The sequence below is a fragment of the Thamnophis elegans genome, chromosome 4 (genome assembly GCF_009769535.1).
Source record: "Thamnophis elegans isolate rThaEle1 chromosome 4, rThaEle1.pri, whole genome shotgun sequence".
Taxonomy (NCBI): domain Eukaryota; kingdom Metazoa; phylum Chordata; class Lepidosauria; order Squamata; family Colubridae; genus Thamnophis; species Thamnophis elegans.
In genome coordinates, this window is record NC_045544.1 from 130,457,202 (window position 1) to 130,463,800 (window position 6,599).

Genomic DNA, 6,599 nt, shown 5'->3' on the forward strand with positions numbered 1-6,599 from the left:
CTCTTTGATGGCATGCATCCAGGAACAACTCACTGCTGGCTTCTGGATCACTCTCCCTTGTCTCCTCCCCACTGGTCCAAGGCTCAGGTGCCACCTGGTGGCAAACCAGTCTCTCTGCGCCCTGCTCGAAGTCGGAACCCTATCCAGGGTCCTCCACATCCTCCAGAGCCGACTCAGAGGGCCCCTCACTGTCGGAGTCTGGTGGCAGCTCCAATGGCTCCTGCTGGGCCACAACAGTCATGTGATTAAATTCAGCCGCTTGGCAGCTGACTCATATTTATGACCATTGCTGTGTCCCGGGGTCATGTGATTACTTTTTGTGACTTCCCGACAAGCAAAATCAAAAAGAAAGCCAGATCCGCTTAACAGTTGTGTTACTATCTTAACAACTGCAGCGATTCACTTAACAACTGTAGCAAGCAAGGTTGTAAAATGGGATAAAATTCACTTAACCACTGTCTCGCTTAGGAACAGAAATTTTGGGCTCAATTGTGGTCGTAAGTTGAGGACTACCTGTACTGATAACGTTCTACTTTGAAACTCAGTGTAACTTCCTCCAGTGTTGTTATGTTGCTGTTGAACAGGTTGGGGGACAAGATTTGAACACTTCAGAACACATAATTAACAGACTAAATAAGAAACAACCATTCTTAATATTATCCTCAGGATTCGAACCAGTACTGTCCCTACAGTTATCAAAGACTGTGGTGTGTGAGAAAAAGTACAGCTAAGGCACTGCACCATTTTGCAGGAATAGCACAAATTTATTGTAACACCCACATCTCCTCCTCCTATTAGGTGACACCTCAGTTGACCAAGCCGTGATGTCAATTCTAAGGGGCCACCTAATTGCCATTTCTTACTCCTGTCTTACACCATACCCTGTGCAAAATAAGACGTCCCCTAATTGGGCATTTGAGCACATGCGCTAAAATAAGCCCTCCCGTGAAAATACCCCCCACAAACATTGCAACACAGCAGCAGCCACGAGGTGACCACGCTCACCGTCTCCTGCACGTCAAAAATAATAAGACCTCCACGAAAATAAAGCCAAGCTTTTATATCGGGGGTTAAAAGAAAGTAAGACCCTGTCTTATTTTCAGGGAAACACCGTAGTAATGTTGGTTACTCTGAGAAAGAGGGCTATGATGGATATCTACGACATCTCTTTAAAAAAACAATCTGCCAATTTCTTTATTTTCTTAATTAGGAAAGTGGCAGAACTACAGAGATGTGGAAGCAATTCTGTGGATTCTGACCTTGCCTATTCAAACTCCTCAGAATATCTTCTACTTCTCCCAATCCTTCCCACTTACAAACGATAACAAATTGCAATAAATAAATAAATAAAATTAGGGCTACTTTTGTCAGGCAGCTGGTCAACTGGAAAAAAAAAAGCAAATATTAAAAACAAATCATTTGGATTCTTTTAAGAAACCTCTGAAGACACGAAGGAATGATTGTTGATAATAAATATGAACAATATTTACAACATTGGGGACAGAATCAAGATCACATGAAGTGTTACTACTGCTTTGGTAAGACCATACTTGGAATTCTGCATTCGGTTTTGGTCACCACGATACAAAAAAAGATGTTGAAAACTCTAGAAACAGTGCAGAGAATAGCAACAAAAGATGATGAAGAGGCTGCAAGCTAAAGCATACGAAGAAGGGTTGCAGGAAAAGGGGATGTCTGGTCTAATGAAAAGAAGGAGTAGAAGTGACATGATAGCAGCGTTCATCTCAGAGGCTTCCACAAAGAAGAGGGAGTCAAGCTATTCTCCAAAGCACCTCAAGGCAGGACAAGAAGCAATAAATGAAAACTAATGAGGGAGAGAACCAATCTAGAAAGGAGGAGAAATTTTCTGACAGCGAGAACAATTAATCGGTGGAATGATTTGTTTCCAGAAGTTGTGACAGCTCTGTCACTGGAGGTTTTTAAGAAAAGATTGGAGAAGCATTTCTCTGGAATGGTATAGGGCCATGATGGCAAACCTATGGCAGGTGTGCCCGAAGTGGCACGCGAGCCATTGCCCCAGCTCAGCTCCACTGCGCATATATGCACAGAGAGACCACCTGCTGCCAATTACCTCCCACAGACCCATTAGATCTCACAGGGTTGGCCTCCTCCGGGTTCCATCTACTAGCCAATGCCATCTGGCTATTACCCGGGGGAGGGCCTTCTCTGTGGCAGCTCCGGCCCTCTGGAATGAACTCCCCGCAGGGATTCGGACCCTCACCTCTCTCCAGACCTTCCGAAAAGCCGTCAAAACCTGGCTTTGCCGGCAGGCCTGGGGGTGATGAGTTCCCTCCCCTCTCGACTTGTATGGTTGTGTGACTCTTGCTTATTTTAATTATCTGTATTTCGTTTTATGTTCCCCTTTTTCCCCTTTTGAATTGTTCGCCGTCCTGAGTCCTCCCGGAGAAGGACGGCATATAAATAATAAAATTCAATTCAATTCAATTCAATATGCGCGCCTCCCTCCGGCCAGCTGATTTTCAGGTCTCTGCCATGCATGCACCGGGAGGCGCATGCGGGAGACATGCGTACATGTGCAGAGAGGGTGGGAGGCTGCAGGGAGGCCACTAGCCCCAAAATGGGCTGCGGTGGGCTGTGGTGCCCCCCCTCCATGGCCCATTTTTGGTCTCAGGAGGCTGCAGGGAGGCCTACGAGGCCCAAAATGGGGCATGAGGGATTGTGCACACATGTGTGGGGGCAGTGCGTGGGGGAGTGCATGCATGCGCAGGGTGGTGGTGGTCGCGCGCACATTGCATTAAAGGTTAGCCATCACTGGTATAGGGTCTTCTGTTTGAACAGGAGATCAGTCTCTAGAAGTCCTCCAAGGTCCCTTCCAACTCTGTTATTCTATTCAGAACTTTACATATTCTGAGACTGGCCAGGACTGTTCCAATCTCTGATGAATGGCCTGAATCATGAATGGAATTGATTTGGTAGTGGTGGGAACTCAAAACTTTCTGTTTTGAGAAATAAAAATGCAAAGGAATCAAATGTAAAAGAACTAAAAGATAATGGGAGCAGAACCATTATTTAGCTTCATTAAACCATTGTTCAGGTTCACCATGGGATATCCAGGGTTGATGGAAGGACCATGTTTTCAGAATAACTGAGTTGGAAGGAACCTTGGAGGTCTTCTAGTCCAACCTCCTGTTCAGGCAGGAGATCTTATATACCATTTAGTTTCCATTTGTTGCTTCTTGTCCTGCCATCAAGTACTTTGGATAAATTGTCCTACTCTTATTTTGACAGCTTCTTAAATATTGGAAGACTGCTATCATGTCACCCCTAGTCCTATTTGTTAGACTACACAGTCAGATCCTGCAACTATTCATTGAATGTTTTAGCCTCCAGCCTCCTAATCATCTTTGTTGCTCTTCCTTCAACAGTTTTTTTTTTCTATCATGATGACCAGAACTGGATGCAGTATTCCAAGTGTGGTCTTATCAAATCAATATAGAGAAGTACTAATACTTTACGTGATCTTGATTCTATCAGGTTGGTCCCATGACCAGTCCATTTTACGACCGTCATGACTTACAATTGTGATGGAGAAGCTCCATTACATCCATACGTTGAACATTACCTTGTCTTGGAGAACTTCAGAATATCCCATTCTAGTCAGTTAGTTCCCAACTGTTTTTTGATGGAGTGCCATCTTTTTTCCCTCAGCTTTTCCATCTCCATCAGGACTTAAATGAGAGCTGCCTGGTTTTATATTTTTTCAGAGCTAGCCCTGTGTGGCCTATGTTTCTGTCAATATTTTTCTATTTTTTATTTTCAAAACAAACACAACACATAAAATCTTCCTTTTTTACATACTGTAGAAAGTGTATCAGTTGGTTACAAGAGACTTCCATGCATCTCTTGTTTAAAGCATAATTCATATTAACTCAAGTATTTTAACTCAGATATTTATACATGTTACCGTCATCATATCTCCATTTCCATTTGACTATAGTTGTTTAAATGTCCTTCATCATAAAATATACCAAGATTTAATACATAACCACATACTGGCATTTCATTTAATATTTCTAAAATCCTCCAATGACACTAAATCCTTATGTCCTATTTTAGCTAAATATCCATAATATTTAATAACAAAGTTTTCTATCCTTCTTTCCAAATCACTGTTTACAATTTACATCTCATTTCCTTATATTGTACCCATACATATATATACGTTATTATCATTATCCCTCCTTTATTTGACTATATCCTGCATCATATCATTTTCCCCCCTAGTGATCAAGACTTAACTGAATCTAACTTAATTCTTATTCTTATTCTTATTATTTGCAACAACAGAATTGTATCACAGGGGCCAGTTGTTTCGCCGGATTTGGCATTGATTACTAGTAGGGCCCCACCCAGGGGCCTAGGACGTCGTAATGTATTTTCGTAATATGCATGCAGATCCAAGCAGTGTGGCTTTTTGCATTTGACTGATAGTGATTTTGTCAATTTTTCACTGTTTTAAATGTAATTCCAGTGCTTTTGGAATAGCACCCAGTGTGCCAATTACTACTGGAATCACCACTGCTGGTTTGTGCCATAGTCATTGAATTTCGATTTTTAAGTCCTGGTATTTCGCGATTTTTTCATATTCCTTCTCCTCTATCCTGCTATCACCTGGTATTGCAATGTCTATGATTCTAACCTTGTTTTTCTCAACCAGTGTGATGTCTGGTGTATTATGCGCCAGTATTTTGTCCGTTTGTATGCGAAAATCCCACAAGATCTTGACCATCTGATTTTCGGTGACTTTTTCAGGCTGATGTTCCCACCAGTTTGTTGCTGTTTTAATATTATAATTTTTGCATAAATTCCAATGGATCATTTGTGCTACTGAATTGTGCCGCAATTTATAATCAGTCTGCGTGATTTTTTTTTACAGCAGCTGAGTATGTGATCAACAGTTTCATCAGCTTCTTTGCAAAGTCTGCATTTGGCATCATCAGAGGATTTTTCGATTTTGGCCTTAATGGCATTTGTGCGGATAGCTTGTTCTTGCGCAGCCAGGATTAGTGACTCTGTTTCTTTCTTTAATGTACCTGTTGCTAACCATAACCAAGTTTGTTCACTGTCCACTTTATCTTTTATTTTTTCCAGAAATTGGCCATGCAGTGCTTTGTTCTGCCAACTCTCCATTCCTGATTTTATCACATCTTTTCTGTATTCTTGTTTTGTCTGTTGGACCTTCAATAGATTTTTGTTTTTACTTCGATTAATAATGACTTTCTTTTAAATAATCAGCCAGTGCATGTTTTTCTTCTTCAACTATTTGCTTCACTTGTAATAATCCTCTGCCACCTGATTTTCAGGGCAGGTATAATCTATCAGTATCACCACGTGGATGTAAACTGTAGTGCAATGCCATTACTTTCCTGATTTTTCGGTCCAAAATGTCCAAATCAGCTTGTGTCCAGTTAACTATACCAGCTCTGTATCTTATAACTGGTATTGCCCAGGTATTTATGGCCTTGATTGTATTTCCACCATTCAATTTAGATTTCAAAATTTTCCTAACTCTGTTGGTGTACTCTCCCCTGACAATAGTTTTTATTTCTCCATGCTTGATGTTCTCCAACTGCAGAATGCCTAAGTATTTGTAGGCTTCATTTCCGCTGCATTTAATTAGTTGGCCATTGGGCATTTCATTATTATTATTATTATTATTATACAATTGTATCACAGCGGCCAGTTGTTTCACCGGATTTGGCATTGGTTACTAGTCGGGCCCCACCCAGGGGCCTAGGACGTCGTAACGTATTTTCTTAATATGCGTGCAGATCCAAGCAGTGCGGCTTTTTGCATTTGACTGATGGTGATTTTGTCAATTTTTAACTGTTTTAAATGTAATTCCAGTGCTTTTGGAATAGCACCCAGTGTGCCAATTACCACTGGAATTACCACTGCTGGTTTGTGCCATAGTCGTTGAATTTCGATTTTTAAGTCCTGGTATTATTATTATTATTATTATTATTATTATTATTTATATATAATCCAAAAGTGTTTCTAATCTTCCTTTCATGGGTATCATTCAATATTCATATTCAGTTATTACTTATCATAACACTACACATTGTATACATTATTATCATTATCAATTATTTATTTACCTGTATCTATTATCACTAAATTTCGCTAAGTTTAACTAGTTTCAAATTATACTCTTCCATCTATCAACCTGTATCTTTCCAGTAACAAAGCAGTGTTATATCTTCTGCCCTGTGAGTTAGGAAAGGAAACTAATGAAACTATATATCAGCCAACACTGCAAGCTGCCGGGAATAAATCCCCATAGATCACAGAAAGGAGAAACGCAGTAATAAGGCAGGCAGGAAAGCAGGTTTTCTACAAAATCTACCTCGAGGTGGAAGTGATGGAGCAGAGAGATTTAATTGGACTTTTCCAGCTGATATTATTTAACTGAGTTCTGCTCCGAGCCAGCCAAGGTCAGGTTAATTCTCAAAGAGAAATATTAACTTTCTCTCATAAGTTAAATCCACATATTCATAGATCTTATCTGTTCCTTGTACTTCTCAAACCGGCGAAAAGGTACTGGTGCTGTAAGA